Genomic DNA, 24,144 nt, shown 5'->3' on the forward strand with positions numbered 1-24,144 from the left:
GCGTTGCGAGACGCCGACGGATTTCCAGTCGGCGGGTTTCTCGCGGACGAGAAATCACCGAGGGCGCCGCGGATTCGCGCAATTTTCAACCATAACCCGGCAAATTGCCGAGAACGGTTCGAACGACTCCTTTTTTTTTCAAATTAAAAAATCCTATACTCGCGACGGGGCGGTGACAGATACGGACGCGCGAATGAAAAGTGGTGCTCGAAAAAGCGACGCGAGCCGGAAGCTTCTAGTTAATCAACTGAAAATTCCGTCGAGGTTCTCGTCGGAATACTTTTATAATAATGGAGTAAACAATACGCATAGCTGGCGTTTTTCTGCTTCGCCGAGTGGACGCGACGGAGGAAGAAAATCACAAGGATTTATCGGAAACGAATGGAATAGAAAATTAACATCGTAACGTGTGAACGGTCTCGATATTTTCAAAGGCAGAACGGTAAATCGATTCGAGCGGAGAAAATTGCACGGTTTTGTTTAAAAAAGGAACGCATATTGCGTTTGTGTCGTAAAATATCGTTGCAATAGCGGATGCGACCGACGAGTATTTTGGGTGGGCGATATATGGTCCGTATCGCGACAAAGTTTGCCCACCATTGCTGTTCACCGATGGCCCGTGTCTCGCCGATAACGAAACGTGATCCGATTTACCATGTTTTATAACGTCTGAACGTGAGGATATTATAGGCGGCCCGGTTTAGGTTCGTTCGACGTCAGCGATGACGCGCTAACCTTTCACACCGCGCGAGACGCTCGAGAATCCCGGAAACCGAGCGTTTTAAACACGCTACGAACGTTCGTCGTTATTTAAAATTCGCCCGTGACGTTTCGACCACCCACGACCTGGCCCCACTCGACCTTTCCTCCTCGAATCGTACAAATTCGTCGAGCCCGTTAATTATTCGCGTATTAGCCGCCAACGGAACCCGCTAATCGTCTGGAAACGTTCCTCTTCCCGCTCGAAGCACTTTGATATTTGAAATTTCGCGAGGGTCTATAGTCGAATTTGTAATTTCTAGGCGGAGGGTCCCTTCTCGCGCGGTGCTCTTTAGGAATCTATCCGTAGTCGGTGCGCGACTATACGTTTACATGCATACGTATACGCGTAACGAGCACGCGAAAGAGCAACACATGCCTCGTCGCGCTTACGCACACGATCGCTACCGTTGCACGCGCGTGGCCGTACGTGTGGCGAATTGGATTCGTGCTTAGTTAGCTACTCGACGATAAACGACCGAGACGGCGAAAGTATTCGCGCGATGGAACGAGAGAGACGATGGAACACGGTGGTAAGGGAACGCGAGATAAGGACGAACGTTTCGCGAGAAGAGAGACGGTCGAACCGTACGAGCAAACGAGGGAACAAGCGGAGTGAAGGGAACGAGTGAGTTGTCGCGTTTATTTTGAGCCGACGAAGGCTAAATGCCGGATTGCGCGGTCGCGAATTCCCAGCGATTCGACGGCCTTTTCTCTCTCTATCTCGACACCCGTAATCACTCTCGCTATCTTCATTTTCTCTTTGCCGACGGTCGACACCCGACGCTCGTTAATTACCAATTTCATTAGCTTATAACCCGACGCGGGAGATAGACTCGCCGGGAGGATCGATTTCGCGCGCACCGGGAAAATTCCACTTTTTAATCGACCGAACCGTCGATTCGCCTTACGGCCCCATTATTATTATTATTACTCCCATCAATAAACGTCTTCGCCACGCACGCCTAAAAATAGATACCAATTATGCACCGAGTGCTCCTCCGAAAGTTGCAAAATTCATTTGCATAAATTGATGCGCGATCTCTACGATTATGTACCAAGGTATTGCGAGCCTCTTGACCAATAAGAATGTAATTACACAGTTCTGACGAATTTTTTTTGAAATACTTAACGCGACGATCGTGTCGTGGGAGGGTTATTCCGTTAGGCGCAGGACGTTTTGGGAATAATGGAACGATCGGAGCGGATCGTCTTCGGAGAAGTTCCGTCGAGAGAGAACGTTCTGGAAAGACGTCTCGGTTTCCTCGTCGCGAGCTGTCACGCGGCAAAACCATCTTCCCGTTGAATCACAATCGACAAACCCAATGACTCGGTTCCATTGACACTGACACACTGACATCGTTTCGCGGTACGACGACGGCAACCTTCGAAAGCCGCGTTTCGTTCTACGTTCGCGCGCGAGCGCACTAATCTCCTTGAACGGATTGACCGAACGCTGCTCCAACCACTCGCAAACGAGACGGAATTGCTCGTTATTCGGATACCCCCTCGATTAAATAAAACATATACTTTATCAAACGCTTTCAATTAACATTTGCCGGAACGGCCATGTATGCCAGACACAAACTCTGCTCTCTTTCCTCTTATTTCCGGATCCGATGCTCGATCTCGTTGGTACCAGAGATGGCCATTTCGTTCCGAGTCATAATGGGAACTATTTTCGTAACGAGATATATTTCTTTTCGCTGAACAAACGTTCGTTTATGTCTGTAATTCCTAACGTCGCGATAAGGAATAAGTAAATTCTTTCAAGACTCCGAATAAATAAAAGCCAACTCCGACGAAATGAAATTCTAGCCCAGCCAATAATTCCCACGAAATATGATTATAAAAATTGAGCTCGTTTCGCCGTCTTTGCGCGGGGCAAACATTTACCGAAACAAACGCTCGGAAATACTACGTTCCGTTTATTTTGCATTATTAAATAGTCGGGCAAATGATACCGATCCATCATCGACGTCATAAGCGCGTTCGTTTTCCTCGAACGATTAAACTAGTTGAAAATACAGCGCGCCGACATTCGATATTCGTAGAGTTTTACTTCCTGGAATCTTGACCGAAGCTAACTAAGCAGATTTTCGTGCTACGCTACCGGAATTCGTCGAACGTTCCGTAACGACCCGATTTAACACCGCGACTCTAAATAAATATACCTACGATAGTTATGGGAATACTAGATTTTGGACGATTATTACCCGTCGAACGACTTGAAAGATATCCACCGTGATTCCTATTAATTCGAAAACGTTTCTGATTTACCTCGACGTTGGAGGAACGGTTCGAAAATGCCGCCCAGACGGCAGCGAATAAAAAAAGTTTTCAAATTAGTTCGGTCGAGCGGACGGTCGACCGACAAATAGCACGTACGTAACTCGGTCAAAGTTCAAGAACGGTCGGTCCATCTTCGGCTCCATTTTTCCGTCGTTGCTGGCATTGAGCAGGTCTGACGGTAATGTCAAGTCTAGGCGGTTCGCTATGTCATCCCGACTCGAAAATTGAAGCCGCTGGACAGTAAGTTACGCCTTATCCATTGTCGATAGTCGTTACGTAACGGTGTCGCTTAACGACTCTGCCCGGAAAGAAGACGCGAGAAACTACGGTCGCGACGCGTGTTTGACCAAGCCGTTCGTTGTCGAATATTTGCCAACCTCCGGCGAAAGGTAATAATCGTCGCTGTTTGACGTTCGTTCCCGGGAATATTAAATGTCGTTCGATCGTCCGACCGTCTCTGACCGTCCTCTTCGGCGAACCGTCGCGTTCGTCTTTTCGCTCCAGGAAATTTTTCCCTTTTTTTCATTCAATTTTTTCGCCGTCCATCGTTCGCCGTGAAGCGAATTTGTTGCGTGTTTACAGCGAACGCGCTAAAATAACCGCGAGACCGGCAAAAAAAGCGAACGTTTGCGTAGTCTCCAGCGAGACCGACCGATCCTGACGGAATAATATTGAAAAACAAAACGCCGCGAACGATTAAACGAAAAGCATTACTCGTACGATGTAAATTTCCGTGCTTCGCGGTCAATATTTCCCGTTCGTATCGGTCCCGAAACGCGATCGACGCGAATTTTCAGTTTTTTCCGCTGGTGGAAAAAAAAAAAAATAAACGCGAACGCACGTGCGCGCGCTCGTGTTTAACGAATTTAACAAACACCGCCGCGATAATGATATCCGGTGGCATGGGAAAATACTTATTGCTCGATGTTACGAACCGATTGAATTTCGATCCAATACCCGGTTGTTTGCATTCCCGTGCAATAGGAAATTAACATCACGGAACGTCGATGGTCCGAGGCGAATTTTATCTCCTCTCGGTCGCTCGTTATCGCCGATTGAGCCTATTATCAGCCGCTATCGCCTCCCTAATCTCGTTATAAAAGACGATACTGTTACGTTCCGACTTCACGCGTACATTTTTCTCGCAAAACGCATCCGTTTGCGCCAATTTTTATTACCCTCGTTGGTACTTCACCGTAAAATCGAACGCCCCCGCGAACGACTTCGACTTTCCTCGAGCTTTTAAGGACACGACTTCCGGTAACGATGTTCCGCGAATTTCTCTTCAACGGAAAGAAAAGCAGTATCGCCGATTCGTACAACTTCCGGCAACGAAGACTCGTACCGGAAGCGTGGAGTTAATAACTTCCCATCACAATATTTTGATCCCCGAACCGATCGAGCATCGTCGACAGAATTCTGTGGAAAACATTGATCAGTGTCCGCCGTAAAATAATTACGCTTTTACCCAATTCGCAATTTGTTACTATGCAGCAGGCGCGCAATCTACGATTACTTTATCAAGGTTAAAAATATTTTAATAACCGTGTTTGAAATAACATTATTTTATCTTTATCAAGATACGTGTCATCGTTTGCCAACACCGAAACGTCAAACTGAAAATCTTGAACCAATGTTATCAGTATGTCAACATTTCGTTTTAGAATACTGTATTTAAGAAAAGATATGTACACATTCGTGAGTGATCATAAAGAATGATTTATTCTGTCGCTGAATTTATTTATAAACGCCTCTTTGATGGAAATTGATCGATTATTATTTTATAAAAATGAGGATCGAGGCACCGGTCATTAGCGACCACCGTGATAGTAAACGCGTTAGTAATTTAGTCTCTGGGAAAGAAAAGTGGCTAATCGAGGAGTTTAAAAACCGCTGGCGATAGCGTAATATTTACTATTCGTTGAATTCATTGCGTGACACATACGTCATTGATGTTATTTACGAACGTCGAGTGCATCGGTGGACAGTTTGACGGAAATGGAGCGCGCGAACTCGAGTTCCCGTGGCGGCGTGCTCGTTGTTTTCGCGACACGCAACAGAGCACCGTGGCGTCTGCCGTCTGCGACGTAGAACGGCCAATGTTTTCGACACGAGATGATGTTTCTCGGGCCAGTGGACGGCCATTTTTAAAAGGAAACCAAGGCTCTTTGGTAGCAGCGCTCTCTGTCACTTATGTAATCCAAAGTTAGCGCGCACGCCGCGTCGAGAGAGCGAGGAGAAGAGGAGAGAGAGAGAGGAGAGAAGAGAGAGCACGAGAGTGGAACGGCGGAACAGCAGAGCGAGGGCTTCGCGTCAAAGAGGATGACGAATCGTGACAAAGTTTTTCGACGATCAACCGTAACATTTTGCACCCCTGCTCTCTCCCCGGGCATTTAAGTCACCTCGACGATGACGCGGCTAACCACGTGACGTCATCGGCGAACGCTTTTATCGGGGCGAAAAAGGAACGAGATTTATCGTGCTTGGACGGAGATAAGCAACGAGAAATGGAAATCCCCGGAACGTGGAACAAGTAAAATATTCGAACGTTTCGATCGATCGAACTCGGTTTCTTTTCCCCGTGACGAGAATAGCACCGTGTCAAATTCGCCTTCGATGCATTCGTAGAATTATTTTCGTCCGTGATACCATATAACAAGATTTATTTCACGAACGGGGGCGGACCGTTGAAACGTCGCAGAACCGAACTACCTATTAATTCCCTGCTAAACGTCTCGAGTTTTCCCAATCGAGACGAACGTTCAACGAACGACGAGATTTGCAAATCTTTCCAACCACGATATTTGCCTGCGTTGTTTTCCACGTGGATAACACGTTATTCCGGTAGATTCGTAAGTAGGTCTTATAGGTAGGAACATGAATCATACCTTGGCACGATCGTACACTCGAATCGAAACGACACGTTCCGTTGTTGTTGTTGTATCGTAGGATCTTACGTCGGCACTTCAAATAAGGTACTAAAGGTACAATGGACAAGAAAGATGAGTACACAAGGAAATCGCGTGTCTCGTAAACAGTCGTGCGCCATCGAACGGAGAAGCGCGGCTAAGGTAATCGAGTGCTCGGGTACCAAGGAAGAAAAAAAAATGGCGGCACGTGGTATGACGAAATCGTGATATCTTAGGAACATCGGTCTTGAACATGGCTGCCGACAGACGTTTTTACGCGCGAGCATCTGTCGATAATTTTCTAGGATTACCGAGAGTGCTCGACTGGTAAGCTCGCGTCGCACAGATGACCGTGCACGGCACGTTTACGTATGCGGCTCGGTATTTATATCGAGCAAAATCTAGTTTCGTCCGGAGTCGTCGGTCTTCCTGAAGTAAAGTAAACAGCGCAAAACGATCGCCTCGAATATACTATCCAAAGTATAATTCACCATCGACGGGAGAAGTTTAAATTTCCCACCGTGTTTCGGCCATGAAAGTCGCGTCATACTTTCTCCGATAGCTCTGTCGGAAAAATACTAGAATCCACGCGACGAGGCGAAAGAACTGTACGTACGGCCGTGTCTCGGGTGTTCTTTTCCGCCTCCCCGTGGAAAACGTCCGTCATCGCGTCGGAGAGATATTTAATTGGACGTTTATGCGAGCAAACAAAACGGAAAGCTTTCGAGAAGGATAAACGGTAGTCGTGTAAATGCTCACCGTGCGTTCAGGAACGTACGAGTCGACCGATCGTCGCAATATCCAAAAATAATCCTGAGTAAAAGTTGTCACTGGAACAGCGATCACTAATATCACCAGAAATAACGATAACGGGTCGCGGGCTCGCCGATGGCGACGCGAAGTTCACGACGCGTGAAAACATTCTCATTCTTTCGTCGGGGAACAGCGGAACACGATTCCGAAACCGATCAGCGTTCGAAACGCACGAGAGGAGCGGCTAATCCAGAAGCGCGCGCTCCCGCTCGTGGAACCATACCGTGCAACAACTCACCACGAAAGATAAAAGGCACGTACACACTTCTCGACGTAAACACCTTAATCCCGTTCGATCCGGATCGAACGAATCAAGTTATCATCGATGGAAGAACAACGGCGAAACACGCTGGACAACGCGCGAAGAAATTTGAGAAACAACGGGAAACAGCGCGAGGACGCAACAACTGCAACAAATTGCACACCGATCGCGACGAGTCTCCTTGACGCGACAACATTCTTTGTTTACTTGCACTTGGTCGACGGGCACACGCGGCGGGCGACTGCTCTACTCGTTCTCCTCGGAATTCGGCCGAGGGTCGCGACACTCGTAATCCAATTTGTTTACATCGCAGCAGCCGTGTTCCAAGTTGGTTATGCACGACGACGACGACGAGGACGACGACGACGATGTCCGAGGCTAACGGCGATTCACGAAACGGCGACGACGTAGCGCAAGTGTGCACGAGACGATCGTCGACGAGAAACTGGCACCTTCCGGTCGAGACGAGGAGAGGGAGAGCCGAAGGAGCGAGATAGACAGCAGAGATACACACAGGCGCGCGCGTATGCAGGCCGAGAGCAGTAGGTACGCGACAGACGCGTACGTGTGCGCGCACCGTCGTACCGAGAGTGCGGGAACGAGAGAGAGAAGGGAAATCGCGACACTAGCGACCACGGGGGCGACTCTCCTCCGCACACGCTCTTTTGCCGCAAAAGCTCGCTATGCGCTACGAGCACGAGAAAAAAAGTACGCACCGATTCTCTGTCTACGGACCACCACCCCCTCCGACCCCTCCTCTACCATCCACTACCTGACTCTTCTCTCGCTCCGTCGTTTGTTTCACTCTCATCCTCTCTCGAGCCTCTTCGTGTACGTGTGTACGCGCGCGCATGTACTACCCGGTTAAGTGTGTAGAAAACTCGGTATGCGTGCACGCGAGACAGAAACCGAGCGAGACCGACAGAGACGGGGCAAGGATTGCCGAGAGAGACGGAACTCTGGAGGAGAAGCAAGGAGCGGAGGAGTGAGACAGAGGAGTGGGAGATTATCAAAATGGCCGCGCGCGCAACCTACTCTCCACCTCCTACTCCTCCAGCACCGCCGCCTATTCCTACGATACTATTCCTCCTCTTCGGTCGACCGACACGCCGCCTCGCGCGGAAACCGCCAGGCGCATTGCCGCACGATCATAATAGCAATGGACTACCGTGACACTCGTTACGCTGATGCAAAGAGTTCCTTACTGTTTGCGAACGTCGTTCGCGACACGCGTCACCCGCGCATCGGCGGGAAACCGACGCCGAGCGTGCGTAAACCAACCACTATGACAGAAATTTGACAACTTTCGATCTGGCTGGTGATGAAGGTACTGCACATACTAACGCTAGAGCTATCAGTCGAATTGGCGGATTTCAGATTCCATACCAGATGTCTTTTCAGCAGAGGCTAATAAAGGGAACGTAGAATATGAACAAACGAAGATCGATTTTGGAGTTCGGTATGAAAATCATACCGGTATCAAGTCTCCATTTCATACCGATAGTTACAGTATTCATTAACGTCATTTATTGGCAATAAACTCGATTAATGTTTAAATCGTCGGTCACCAGTGACCACCGTAGCAGTCAACGTGTTCAATTGAACGCGGTTTTGCCGTTCTCGTTTCCACTCCGTTATTTACAATCGTTTGGATCGTCGTAATTGTACTCCATTTGCAAACAATTCTCGATGTATCGACACGCGCGATGTTTCGGTTTCCATTTAATATCAAACAATACCATCAATCGTTGTTATTTCACAGGGTTTTCGGGTACCAAAGGATCGCGTGGAGACGTTTAAAACGATAGAAATAAAAATTTTCTTTGCAACGAAAACTCTCCCTATGCGAGGATAATGTTCGACGCGTCATTTGACGCAACACGGCCCCCTGTTTTTTTGTATACAATCGAACCTGTCATCGCGAGTAAACGAATAAATAATTAATTTAAAGTTAGCCGAAATGAAACGGAGGTTAACAAAGCCGCAGACGAGGCACATATTGCATTTAAATCGCTTTGACATTCAGAACGACCGTTCCCGCGTTTAACTAATTTCCAGACAAAGGGCGTTACATCGGTCGGACTAAATCCGCGCCAAGCCGGTTTTCGGAGGAAATTGGCATATTAATTTCCGATACGTTTCCCGACATAAAAGCCACGCACGCTGGAAAGCCCCCTTCCCAACGAACCCTTTATGGGGATTTTTATCGACGTGCTCCGAAATCCCTTTCTACGCTCCTCCTCCTACGCCTCGTCTTCCCGCGAGGGCACGCGCCATCGGTACTCACCGTTTAAAATAATATTCCGGAACCGGGGGATATCGAATTTAATTTAATCTATCGCGATGACCGTTCCTCGTACCGTGTAAACCGTGGAATAATCGCTGGGCCGCCTCTGCACGGAGTAATTAAAGAAAGAAGCCGCCGCCGGTATCTGGGTTATCGCGAAAACACATCGAACGAATTAACCCGTTGCTGGTTGCCGGTTCCCGCTCTCGACGGCGACGACGACCACCGCCGGAGCCATCAAAAGCTGCCGTCCGTCAATCACTCTGCGCTAAATTGGCACGTCGGGGAAATCCCACCGACTCCGCCATTCACCTCGTCCAACCGGAGTGCACCGATCGACTGCTTGGCTATCCTGACCTACGACACCCTCGGCTGTGTTGTTCTCCGAGGAGACGGGACCCCGGGTTGACCGAGGAAAAATTGCGAAGAAAAAGAACCGGCTTGTTTGTCTTTTCCCCGACTCTTCTCCGACTCCTCTTTCGCTCTCCTCGTTCTTCTCCGATCGATTCTACTTCGAGTTTCGAGATTTATTTACGCTAGAACCGGCAGGAGTTACTGGAGTATGTTTGCACGAAACGGGAACAAACCGTTCATTTGTATAATTCGCTGTTTGCGTCTGTCGGGGGAAGAACCCGAATTAACTTTTCGAAACCACCGCGAGCTCCTTGTATTATTTATTGGACGAACGAAACAAGATGGACCGACATATACCCGTGGTCGAATTTAGACTTATCGGGATCGCGAGCCAATTATTTCGTAGCGATCTTTTTCTAAAACGAAAGCTAATGGTATTAGTATGAAAGCATATTTATTCCATCGATTCCTCGGACGATACCCTCAGAATAAATGTTCAAGAATTTAGAATAGCTACTGAATATTGTATAAACACTGTAATTAACGATGCAATTATAGAAGCGAAATTCTCGAACGAGGTCTTAATGGTCGAACTTTCGGTCGAGTCGCTGACGAATTTGACGAGAGATCTCTACAGACGGAGATTCGTAGTCGGTAGACGCGAAATTCGAGTAAATGCAACGCGAGTAACGCGGATGTCAGCAAAATCATGGACCTTCTGAAAACGCAACTGCGCGAAAGTGTCGTGCTCGTCGTCGGTTTCGTAGAACTCAAACTCACGGAATGACAGTGGCCCGTGGAACGAGAAAGATAATGCGTGCATCGCATTCGCGGCAGCAGACAAGACGTATGAACTTGGAATACGCGAAATGCTGAGAACGCCGACGATGTTCGATCCAGCTTGGATCGCAAACAAAAGTAGAAAATGCACGATGCACTTTTCCTTTCGATCTCACTATCGCCCCCTAATCATTACATAGCGTAGAGTTGCCTGAAGTCTCTTCAACGTTTTTTTTTAATTAAGAGGTATAAACTTAAATCCAACTACGATCGATGTAATTGTACCGTATAAAAATGTAAGAATACAGTTTTTTCCTCTACGTGTTTACGTTTCTATCAAGATAGCTCAGCCCGTGGAATGTTTTACATTTATTTTATGCACATATTACGCTCATTAGAGAGATATCGAGTCGATATTTTTCTGCAAGTTATTACTATTAGTAAATCGCACCGGTAAGATTAATGACCCCGTGTTCAACACGTTGGCTACCACTCGTCCAGCTTATCGCAGCGGTTACGCGGACACGCATCTAACTTTATCATTCACGTTACACGTTTATTCTCGTTGGAAGTCGTCGTCACAGACGCGCAACACCGACGATTTGTCATTTTGTGGCATTTCGCGCGGGGCTGTGGCGCCTGAAACAACACGGCCGATATTTTCCAGTTAAAAACGGAGAAAGGAACGCTTACGTCCGCCGTAGATACTCAGTCTTAAATAGACCCGGCTAGGCATCGCCGCGAAACAAGAAAACGAAGATAAAGTACGCGAATACGGTTTTGGCAAACGTCGTCCGCGTGTTTCACCGGGCCCTTAAAGCTCGCTGTTTGCGATCGTCGCGCGTTTCTTTCCACCCGTCCATCTCGTGGGAGAGATTCGGGATAATTATAGTCGTCGAAACCTAGATGTTAGTCAGTGGATTATTTTTAACGTCGCCTCGACGGCGGAACGGACTCGGATTTTCTTCCGAGAGCCGAAGCTCTACAATTTCTTCGACGATCGCGCGCACGCCTCGACCTTGAATTTAACCAGGTAATTCAATAGATCGCGACTGATATCTATCCAATAAAGTTTCCGTGTGCACGCTTTCTCGCCGGGCAAGCGGCAAATACGTATATTTCGATCCGTCGATGACAAACCGCTCGTGTACTTCGACGCCCGACGTCGTCGCAGCTTTTTTATAATTAGATCTCGGAGGGACCAGGAGGGGGTGCAGTCGCCTCGGATACCGGGAAATTGTACAGTAGCTAGAGCTCGAGGAAACAATTCTAGCGACAGAGAAAGAAGATAGCAAGCCGAGCGTAACTACAGGCAAGTTTACCAATTAGTTCGCACCAGATATTCAGCGTCGAGGACATTTTCATGCCGCGGGCGCGGTTCACCGATCCGACGAAAGAGGAGCAACACGCGAGGTTGCGTTCCATTGGCCCAGATAAGACCAGACGCGTCCTCTTCTCGGCCTCTTGGCTTCTTAAAGCTCGCCCGCTCTTTCTACGCTCGTACAAAGAGACGCTTCTTTCTCGCCCCGCAAGGAAACCTCTCTCGGTATTATTGCGATTTCGACACGAGAGACTAGGAACGTAATTACGATAAAAAAATACCGCTTCGACGAAGTCTTTGGAATCGTGACGGGACCGGGAACCCGAAAAAATCCCAACAACCTCTAATCGAGAAAAGTAGCTTCGGAAATGTGGGTTCCAATTAACGATAAAGAGAAGAGGAGTGAGATACGTGTTTCTTCGCGAGTTCTCGAAGCTCAGCCGGAAGAGTTTCCGGGGATTCGTAAAGTACGCGTGAACGGGGAACGTGACGGTTGTGGAAGAGTGTATGGGGCAACGATATCGGTGTAAATTCGTAAAAGGTAGACGGTGGTCGAAGGAAAATCAGACGATAACGAAGGAGGATAGCCCGTGAGAATCTGAGAGGCAAGGTGGCATACGGCAAAGGGGACCACAGGCGTTTGGTTCTTTTTTCGCGTCAGGCCATTTCCTGTCTGTTGCCATCCTTCCTTTCGACCGAGGATATGGAATCTCCCGATGACCTACTCTGCAGCCGGCGTCCGTCCTTCTCCTACCTTTCAGGCTCGAGCCTAGAAAGGGGCCTCGAAGGTGAGGCGAACGGAAGAGATCTGATTCGCGTGCGAAGCCGATATCGAGCGAGAGGAGAGCACGAAATTCCGTGCTACGGAACAAAACGCGACTTACGGAACACGGAATCAAACGACCATCGCTCCGGAGCTGACTCACCTTCGCTGGTAACTTCTCTTCTCCGCCGGTGTCCACTTCCCGACCGACGGAACCGCGGAAAACGCTAAGCGTCCGATTAGAACAATCGACCGATTGTTCCAACTTCATCCTCGAACCACCTCGACGAGCAGTTCAATGCCGAGTAACTGTGCTAATTAGAAGCGCAAAGTCGAAACGGAAATTGAGATTTAAACGACTGCCCGGCGACCGGGGCTTCCGAAACGACCGACATTCTCGCCCAAATACCCTCCGGCGATCTCGATCTATTCGCAAGAAACGAGACGATGTAACCGTACTACGATTTTCAATCGCGAACCAAACTAAATTCAGATTCTGCTAAATCGTTTTGCGTACGATGTTAGATAACTCGTTGTTTTACTTAATGGGAGATTGACGAATCAATCTTATGTCAATTCCTCGAGCAATCGATCGCACGAACTACCGAAAGATGTTCCATTAGATGTACGTTGCATGCGATTTATTCATCGTCCCATTTAGCAGCCAGACAGTTCTGGAACGAACAATTTACCAACGGATGGATAGGTCCTGCAGGACCTATTGCCTGTTTAAATCCGGTGGGGTTTTTATTTCCGCTCGACGTTTCTTCGGTTTTAGGCGGAAATGTTCGGGGACAGTTCGAGGCACGCTTTATTATTTGCGTTCTAACGCGGATTTCTAAGTCCTCGAGCTGTAAAACGACTCGAAAAATTAATTTTAGGTCTCCCTAACCTTTACACATCGTTGTGAATTTCTTTGTCCAGACTGTCTCGACATAGGACCGTAAAGGGTTAAAAATAAACGAATTATCCAGGTGACCTGTCTCGAGCGCCCCACCCTGTATATGTACACTTTATTATATTTTATAGCTCGTGATATGGACTGACGTGAATCTAAAAACTATGTACAAAGTAACAACGAAAGCATGGATTAAACGGATAATTATTGTTCCATCAAATAGCGATGCATAAAAAAGAGAAATATACGGATGATGTGTATTTATTCCGAAGATGAGTCAACGCTCGTCGAAATTTCGTAATTAAAATAACTCGGGACCGATAACGAGATTTATTCCGCAACGGTTAAAAATATTCAAAAAAAAAAGAAAGTAAGAAGCTATTTATACAAAGACGTAGATGGTACGAGAGATGGCAAAACTTCGCATACTAAAAAAAGAAGGAAACAGTCTGACTAAATTTGACGCGTCTATTTCAAACGATCCATATACGTTTACTGAAACTTTCCCCTGCAGGCTTGATCGACTGTTTTCCTCGTGAAAAAGCCCAATGAGAAAAGACGGTCGATCAAACGCGCGTGTAAGCCTCCGATAATCCTCTTCGTATATGGGTTGCTTCGGAGGGAAACTTTGTCGCATTCGGTTCAGCCGTAACGAAAACTCGGTGCTTATATTCCTAATCTCGATTCGTATCACGACGTACGAAACAAAATAGAGAGATTCGTTGAAACGCGTATAACAAAGCGAAGGAAAACAATTAATAAGAGCCTCTTTGTCACAGATTCTCAGCCGTGATTCAACGATAAGAAAAAATTTTCCATCCCTGCAACGATTAATCGGTTACCGACCTTTCGCGCGTTCCGATTACACCGTAAACTTCGTTCGAAAGCGATAAGCGGACTTCGGTAGTGGCCGGAATTTCGCTGACACGCTTTGTCGTCCCCGACGACGTCGACTTCTGTATCTGCTCTCGGTAAAGTAGTATCGAACTTGCGAAACGCCGCGGAAAGACGAGGAGCGAGGGGGAGGCGGCGGAGGAAGGAGGTGCAACCGGAACGCGAACCGAGGGAAATTGCAAGAGGTTGCACGGGAGGACGGGAGGGACGAAAAGAGGAACCTGTATCACCGACGGAAAAAGAAGGCACGCGTTTGTCTCCGACATTCCCGTGCAACCCGACCGGTAAAGCGATAGTTTACCGGCTGCGACGAATCGGAGATTCGACCACGCTTCGACACTGATCGAGCGTATTATCGTCCTTCTAAAACATTCGTTTCCTCGACCCTTCGCGAACCATGACAATTTCGGATGGAATAGAATAGGGAGCATTCTACTTTTCCAATTGCATGTTTAGCAAGGTGCACGATTTTTCGAGTTATAATAGAAAATTGACGCGGTAGTAAAAGTGATACGCGTCGAGTCGCGTAGGGGGAAGCCGGAAGACGGAAGGCGGAAGACACGACGGTTCTTTCGAAAGATTCGCGATACCTGGTTACCCTCGAAATCTGCCTCCCCCAGAGTGCTTCCTTCGCGCGGCTATTTATAAACGATAGGGGCCGTTATCGCGGTATCGGCAGACGTGCGCGTTATGCGTTATCGACTGGATATCATCCTCGCAACACGAGCTGTTACGACCAGCCTCGTTTTATGGTTAAGTGCACTCGTTGCGCTCACACGTGTCACGCGGAACACGGACCTACACGACTCCTGCCCGGAGACGAGCAACATTTTACCTCGTAGGCGTTACAGATAAACCATTAAGACCGACGGTTCGATTTTCATCCATCCGTGGCGAAACATTTTATGCTATCGTTCTGTAAACAATAAATATTAGCCACCTGCAGTCCCGTAGATAAACGCTGAAGCGTAACAGCTACCGGACGAGCGCGAAACAGCATCGTGAAGTTTCCACGTGGATAACAATTTATCTTATAAATATTAGGCTCGATCCGACATTTATTTACTTGCGTAACGTTGCTGAAAGTTACGAGTCTTATCGAAATATATTTTCTTTAATATCCAAGCCTGGGTGGCTAATAATAGAAGAGATTTATGTTTTTTTAATCTAGACGGCGGACGATACAATTTTTCGAAGAAGGCCAAGGATCGAAAACATCTCTGCTGCTAATTATACGTCACGCTAGATAGAAACAACCGTTCCTTGGTGCGATTTTCCACGCGTGGACGCGATTACAGCTGGGATCGGGCACCGCGCCAATTTTCACCGACCACGACGATCGCTTAGCCACGATCCAAAGCGTTTCGCTGTATCGACTGATCCCCCGAGATAATCGCCCGACGACGATGAATTCGTTGACCGAGTTATTAAAGGCGACTCGAAATCAAAGGATCGCCCCTGTACACGAGTACCATAAACTGTATCGTAAATACCCCAAGACAATTGCCGAACATAATCACCACGAACGAAGAGACTTTGGCCATAGACACAGTTTCGTTTACCATTCACGCTACGGGAACTCGATTCGGGGGACAATAAGAACAGGCTACGGTTCGAAACGAAGAAATACAGTCTGGGTTAGCGACGACAGCCCTCTTCCGACCATAAAACGACCCTGACTTTGAGGTGTAGAAAAATAGGCGGAGAAGCCAAGGGTTCGGAAGACCGGGGGGTCTCGGAGTCGAGGTTCATCGTACACGTTTCAGAACGACGATGTAAATCCAGGCGCCCGAGAGTCTTAAAAAGTTTCTACGATCTCCTGGAAGACGATCGCGGGCACCTATTAAACGCAGATAAGAACTTATCTAATTGCTCGTGCAGACGCAATTAAGGGAGCCGCTATTAACCGACGCGGATTGACCATCTCGTTGAAAGTATCGTTAATTTCGACGAGCAAACAGGTTTCGATGCGGGCGATCGCCTCGCGCGACGATGAGCATGTATTGTATTTTTTCCGGGGCGGTGGTCAGCCCTAAACCGTTTTATCGGCCGTTTTTATACACTCGTAACTTCTTATTCCGAGAGTCGATCGGGGAAACCGAACTCCGCGCGGCGATAAGTTTCCTACGGCCAAACTGTTGCGCCTCCCGTTTCCGGCGCTGGCGCTCTCACCGTCCCCCTGTTTCCCTTTCGATTCCGATACCGATTTCACCGGGACCCTTATTCCCATTAGACCGTATCGACCGCCAATAGTTACGGATATGGAACGGGAATCGGGACAACGCCGAGGGAATTCGCGAGTGGACGAGGGACGATATTACAATAATGGTTCTTAAATCGAAATCTCCTCCAAGGCGGTGGAACCGTGCCATTTGAAAAACAACTCACGCGCTGTCCTTTTGTTCGAAAGATAAAGCCGACTCCGAGGCACGACGATATCGCTGTGTCGAAACATCAACGGGCGTCGAATTTCGCCATAGTTGTACGAAAAGATGCGCCAACCCGGGAGGGACGTTCGTCTTGCGAGTCGTTAGTGATATCGCGGCCGACCTCGACTCCCATTTTCTTCCTCTCGTTGTTACGTCTTTCCGATTATATCCTTCTGCGGAGTACGTGCACGCGTATCGATTCCGGGACCAAATATCCGGCGTTGCGCGCGACGCGATTCCAAGTGTCTGCCGAGTTTACAACGGGCGAAGGTCGCCCGTGTCACGGTCTCCTCGTTCAATGGCCGCGTTACCTGAAACGCAAATCGAGGGGCGGAAGGGGGGGGGGGGGGCTTAAGCCGCCAGGTAACGCGCGACCAAACGTTCTCCTCGCAGGTAATCTAGTGCGTCCTCCGGTTGCAAAATTGTCCTGGTTGGGAAACCCTTTCCCCCCTCGAGCCATTAACTCTTCGAAAAGTTTTTATAACTCGTTTCAACAGGTTCCACGCGCAATTTAATTATTGCTATTTATACTATTGTGTGCGTTTTCTTGCTGTAGGAATTGGAAACCCAATTGTTTGAAGCTTCTCATTCTAAAAAGAAGAAATTCACGACACTGGAATAAACTAAGAATGGGACATATTTCGGGGAACTAAATTTAAATTTATTAATTTAAAAGACCAAAGTTAAAGGACATCGTTCAACGACGGAGGGTCTTTTAACCGATTCGGATGCATTCTGAGCCCGTAAGAATCATCGTTGAAAGCCAACGCGAAGAGCCACGCGCGCCATTGGGAGTACAGCGGGGATCCCGCGGTCCTTTCGACAAAATTTCGCCGCGATACGATCTCGGTGCTTCGAATGGACGAACCAGCCGGACGTTAACCCCCTCTCGTTCTGGGTCGTTTCTTAGTTTCCTCTCCTTTGCCTCCCGATTCCCGTCCAGGCTCCTCGTCTTGTAACGTAATATCGCCAAGTGCAAGCAGAACGAGTTCATAAAACTGCCTTTTGCCGCTCCGCGCTACCGACGCGAAATCATGTAAACACGTGTACCGCCATTTTATTTTCTCTCCCTCGAGTTTCGCGCGCTCGACGATCGTAAATTTCCAACGACTTTTGGGCAAATTGAACGCGAACTATTTTTATGAAAGTTCGACGAAGAGGAAGGAAACAAATCGTTGAATTTATTAGCCGGAGTTCCGCAAAGTGGACATCTTTTTCCAGGGAACATCGATCGTGGTATATAAATACCTAAACGTAGAATAGATTTATAAATAATTCCATTACAGGAAGTCGGATGGTTTATTATATTCCATCAAGGTCCAGGGTTCAACTATTTCGACATACAATTTCGCGTCAACTTTGCAAAGCAAATAACGATCAATCGGTTAAAATATTAACGAAGTTCGATCGTCGGCGGCGCGGGCGGTAATTACGATATAATCGGTGAAAAGCGTACGCGGTTATTTGTTCTCCGGGTATTCTAAAAGGTAACACGGCGATCGCGAACTCACGACCTTGAACTTTACCGCCGAAAACGCGAGGGGAACAGTCAAGGAGATCGCGTGACAGAGCAAATTATAACTTCGAGACGCTTCAAAATTCAATGCCCTCGATTAATTTTCACTCGGGAAACGAATCGATTATTCCCCGCAAATTGCCGCAAAATTCTCGACGACCGGAATTTGTACACGACGGTCTGCAAATTGAACGAACGTATTAGTCCAAACGAAAGAAAACGAACGTTTACGACTCGACTGCGAAGTCATTCGCCTGGAGGAAACGCCGCGCTAATATTCTGCTACCAACAGTTGCTATCAAAAGTTATTAAAACGCTCTGATATTACCTTGAGACATTTTGCTTTTAGCGGATCGATAGATACGACGATACAGCATCGATAAATTCGATAAAACGATTTCAGAACTACAAAAATATCTCGGACTTTAACGGCCGAATTTTACGTGAAATCATTTCCGCTTTCTCGCTTCTAGCGTAAATACTCTCCGAGGTAATTGGACCGAGGAATGTGAAAGTAGGAGGATCATCGAAGTTACAACGATTCGAAGATTATTATGTCGCTGTGTCGCGTTTAGAGCTGCTGTAAATTTTACAGAAAAAAGAAGGACTATCGGGAAATAAATGTACAGGAACGGATCGTCGACGAGGCAGCAAAGTGCAAATTGGCGTTCTAGCAAATATGAGTTTACCATGGCAGAGTTAGACGATCAAAGGGATTCCAGCGCAAACATCGAACGCACCTAATCACCTGCGGTTGCCTACGAGCGATCCTTTCGACGAGCGCGTACCGGCCCCGGTAAATGATACTTAATCGAACGGTCCGATCCAGTAATTAAATAAAATAATTCTATCGTAAACACACGGGATCCGCCGTGACCGTTATACAATTTCGTTCATTGATGCGTCCGTGGGATTATGGGAGGCTCGGTTTCGTTTCCACGCACGCGAGAGCCTACGCGAGCAAACACGTACCGAATAAAAGAGACCAGGAGGGTAGAAAAAACGAGGGTTGCCAGCGAGAGAGGGACGGACGAGATTAATACGGCGTATCGGAAGTCATTAGCACGTGAAAAATCGACGAGCCTCGAACGCTCTTCCCTCCCGGTATTTTTCCCCGTTGGCCGTGAACGACTTTGATTCCGTTATTCCCTGTGAATCCGACTAATGACGACAGAAAGGATTCATCCGGCGGGATCGTCAAACGATTTCGGGGGCTCGGAGATTTTCCCGCGGCGGCGTTAAAACCATGAGCGAAACGCGCGGTTTCCGGGAGCATCGGCGGGGATCGATTACGCAACGTCCTCGATCGCGGCACGGCATTCAAAACTTTTCGGGGAAAGCTTTCCCCCCAACTATGTTTTCCGCGCTTTTATTCGTTCCTCTCTGCGGCGAAACGAATACAGCGGAATCGCTACGAATCAACGGCGTTGTCATCGAGACAAAGGGAATAGCTCGATTCGATAAACATTTTCGTCGTCTCTTTTTGGCGGGCGCGCGACCAACGAAAAAGAAGCACCCGACCGACGGAAAAATCGCGCGCGATTTTTCTTCCTTTTCCCGTTTCCAACGGGACGCGTTCTCTCTCGTCGATGGAAGGCGCGCTCTCGCGGCGAGCGTTTGCGCGAGTATCAATTGCGCTTCGAACGACCGATCCAATTAAAACATTATGCATCGCGTCGCACGAGACGACCACGGCGTACAAGGATAACGAGACTCGTGTCGCGCAGTCGGGGATCCCTCCGTGGGAAAAGTACGGGAGGAAATCCGAGCGAGAAAAAAAAACGCGTCTCTCAAAGGAATCGTCGATTCTAAATAATCAACGGGGGATTCTTGGTTCCCGAAGAGGCTCGATCCAAGATCGATCTAGCCGTAATTAACGACGACGGACGGTCGTTGGGATTTTTCTTTATAATTAGATACGATCTCTGACAGCATCGGTGGAGGTTTGTACCTCTAAAAGAGATAATAGTAATTTAAAATTTGCCTCGGTGCCTATTTTTATAATTTTTCCATCGTGGGAAAAAGGAAGCGAGAGGACGTTCCGCGAGGCGATAGAGAACGGGGCTCGACTTTCGCTCGACGGCGCGATATCGGAAAATTGACCGCTTTTAGGAAGAAATAAAAGCATCGGGGAGCGTTAGCTTTAATAAATAACCGATTCCGTGGGTAGGCGACACCACGGTCGGAGGTTAATCGACGGAGAAGAATTGGGATGAAGGTATTTCGAGCGTGTAGCGGCCACACACGGTCGCTCACCCTCATCGACGACGTTCCAGAACGGAAGTTGAACTTCTTCTTTACCCTTTGTCGTTCTGAATCGCGGGGCGACGAGGTGTTGTTTATTACGGAGCCGCCTCTCGCTATTCTCGATTATAGACCAGACCTCCCTTTCCCTCTCAGGGTCGAGCAACGGCACACCTGGTTAGGAGGTAAACGAACTGAGATAAGGTAACGCTGAGAAACCTTAGAAATCGCGGAAGACCCCGACAGCTTAACCTTGGCTAACGATCGCCCGGGCAAGGATGTTCTCCGTCCTCGATATCAACTCCTAACGAACGGGAGGGCGCAAGATAGCGAACAGTGGTACTCGGTTTCACGATTATGCTCCAGATGCGGGGTCATGGTACGCGTTTCACCCCTTCGCGACGCCTGAAGAGTCGCAAGAATTCGACCCAAACTGTGTTCCGAGAGGATCGTTTCAAAGCTCGTAAACTACTTGAAATCTGCCTATTTTCTTGGTTTCACGGTGAAAAATCCTGTCACCCATACTATCGATAGACCGCGTTCTCAAAGGGTAGATTTCAATCTGTTAGATCGACTAAACTTACAAAGAAAAATTGCAATTGTTTTACCAAACAATTAGGGACTGAAAGTTTCGTTCGAGAAGATCGCACGATAAATCTGAGTTTGTTCGTGGTATGCTCTCGTGATTACAGTCCATAACGAACACAGGGCGACCGGTTTCGTAGGAAACACGGCTAAGAAATCAGCGTTGAACTCTTTCAAACGTTTTGTGCTTGACATAGTGCGAAGACCAAATTACCGTTGCACGCTCAACACGCGGAATAACCAGAGAAGCTATTAAATTCTGCCGTAATCCTTTCCGCGGAACCGAGTGCTTTCGCAGTGGAAGATGTTACTATAATGGTCCGTAAAACTAGAGATAGGATCTATAAATATTCCAAAGACAGCAGGGTGAATCCACCTGTAAAAATCGAATCGCGAACGACATAAACGCTTGGTATCGTTGATCGTTAAAAGGACTAGAATTAAAATATTGAATGAAAGTTCGCAGACGATCGGTGTTCGTTTTAACGAGCATCAAATTTTTTCCGCGTTGTTACGAGGAATTTGATGCTGGCGCCGCGCAATGGCCAGCAAAAAGAGGTGTTAACGCTGCGGCCAAAGGTAAAAAAAAAAAAAAAGAGGGAGGAGGCGAGAAAAACGAAGGTTTTTCGGAATTCAAAAAGTTTTCGAGCATCCCTCGGTGAACCAGAAATTCCGTAACGGCATCGGGGCCGCGTTAAACATTTCCGACGAAATAATCCCCGGGGCGTCGCGTGTCGAACGATTCGATTCCCGTCGACAAATGCGTCGGGACCGTCAATCGATGCATCGTTATTTCTCGCGGTGGACGATGTCGACGAATTTAAACCGCATTAATTAGTAGCTCGATCGATAATGACAAGGGACGATAATTATGATCGCGGGGCCGTGGAGTGGAGAGCTCGCAAAATGCTGAGAGACGGCTGTCGGGTAACAAGGGGTTTCGTCGATGAAACGTAGTAATATCGATTTCACAGAGGCCGACGGAGCGCGGGACGATTTCAGCTAACCGGTTGAAAACGCTCGACAAACGATAAACCACGTGCTGCAACCCACTGTATCCACAGTGTACTCCAACCCCCGACGACTCAAAGGTTACGGGTTCTCCGCAGTATTGACCTTCGACCCGAGCGCGCACCGGAAACTACCAGAGCCGACGCTTCCTGAAAATCCACCCACGTGCAATCAGCCCACCCGCCTTCGCGCAACCACCCTTCGAGCCGTATCTTCCGCCGCCTCTCGGAATCCAAACGGAATTGCGTGGGATAAAAGTCTACTCGCTCCAAATATCAACCAGCAGAATCTCGCGTGATTTCCTTGTCCGAGAGCGGTATTATTTATTAGAGATCCTATGCAAGAATGCGCGTAGCGAGGGAAAATGTTCGCGTTTAAGTACACGATGGTTAAACATTGGCCTCGCGATGGAAACAGAAAGAAAACTAAGGGATACGGTATTCCCCGCCCCCGACGCGGTGGAAAAACTATAGTCGTTCAACGACTGGCTCGAGTAAATAAAATATCATAATCGTCGTCGCGGTGTAATGCATCGTCGAATCGATAGAACAACGTCGCGCGTTCAATCTGTCTACTTCCCTGCCTGTCGTGTTTCCTCTTGCTTTATTTCCCACCCCCCCATCGCCGTTTCTGCATAAAAAGGGGGAAAATCGTACGCTACGATTCCCATTACAGATTCACGGAACAAAATACGCGGCGCTCCGGGAGTTTTAGCGATATCGCGGATCGTCCGATCGCGTTCCCACGAACTCTCGATAATTCTTCGGGATCGGTACAAATTTACGAGGCGATCGAAGACTTGTATTAGTTGCTCGAGAATAAAATTTGCGCGGCCCTGACCGTGAGGTGTAAGGGTTGACGATTAATTTAGCGCATAAATTTGAACGGTCGAACATTCGGACGGCGCTCGAGGAATATTCGACCGGAGGAGAAGCGACGAGACGTTCGACAAACAAATAATTCAACGGGAAGTCGCAGCTGCAGTGGGTAGCGTACAGCAAAATATAGTATCAAAGAGCAGAGTAGACAAGGTAATGGTAGCTTTGAGCTCCTGAAATTGCAAACGACGAGGACAACGCCTGTACGGTCAAGGCGGCCTTTATCAAAACGGGTTGTCAGGTACAGCCTTTATCGTCGAGTTATCGGGGGGGTCGAGACGTCCAAGGAACATAGGAAATCGAGACGGAAAGAGACCGACCCGCCACTCGGACGGAAAGTTCTGACGGACACACGCGCGTTTCCCCTTTGTGTCGCGTGTGTGCACGAGTGTATCGAAACAGACGGAGGGATAATTGCCGGCGTACGAGTAACCACTCCAAAATAAGACGGATTTTATCCCGGTGAATCAACGTCCCCAAGACAACGGATCGAACCGACGACAAAGAGAACTTGAACGCGACTCGACGGGGAACGTGGCTGCAAACGATCGCTTACTCGACGTCGATCCAAACGATGCCTCGCTGGACTCTATTAATAATAACAACGCCCGCAAATAGAACGCCGCTGATCGCGTGGAAGTTTATCTCGAGCGAACCGGTTTCTCCACGAATCCAAAACCTTACGAACCGTAATCATTCCTTACCGATTCCGGACGCGAGCTTAAAAAGAACCTGCAAACTCTATTTTCTCGCGCCTTTTCCACGCGTTTCGACCGCGCGGGGTTAACGTTGCAACGTCCGAATTCCAGTTTCGGTTAAAATAATATTTGTTGTGCGATCTAGTTTCCATGACACTCGACGTATACGTAGAACGTGACACTCTCGTCGAGACGATTTTTTGTTTATTATGTCAGCGGCGTGGACGCCGTCTCCGAGGGAATGTGTGTTATCATCTTGCGTGCGAACGAATCGTTGTAGCATTAAGTGATATATTAACCCTGGAAAGACCGAGCCACGGAACCGTCGCGTTGGAAAAAACAACAGAGGGGCGCTAACTCTGTCGGACCCACCCACGCTTTCCACGTTTCTTGTTGGAAATCAACCTTTAAACTGGAGCTGGTTTCGCAGCAATTTTTTCCATTCCTCCAT

The 24,144-nt window shown here is 48.0% G+C and overlaps 1 protein-coding gene across 4 annotated transcripts in view; it reads right to left on the reverse strand.

Annotated features, from left to right (window-relative positions):
* Lilli (AF4/FMR2 family member lilliputian) overlaps positions 1–24,144 on the reverse strand; it is a 146,882-nt gene that overhangs the window by 84,356 nt on the left and 38,382 nt on the right. The window contains exon 1 of one of the 4 annotated variants that reach the window (XM_076763490.1): positions 6,720–7,463. The exons of 2 other annotated variants lie outside the window; for them this stretch is intronic. The gene's annotated coding sequence lies outside the window, so the exon portion shown is untranslated. Of the gene's footprint in view, positions 1–5,939; positions 6,010–6,719; positions 7,464–24,144 lie in introns of those variants that run through there. One more of the 4 variants, XM_076763491.1, reaches the window with a different exon arrangement.

The sequence above is a fragment of the Colletes latitarsis genome, chromosome 4 (assembly GCF_051014445.1).
Source record: "Colletes latitarsis isolate SP2378_abdomen chromosome 4, iyColLati1, whole genome shotgun sequence".
Lineage (NCBI taxonomy): Eukaryota > Metazoa > Arthropoda > Insecta > Hymenoptera > Colletidae > Colletes > Colletes latitarsis.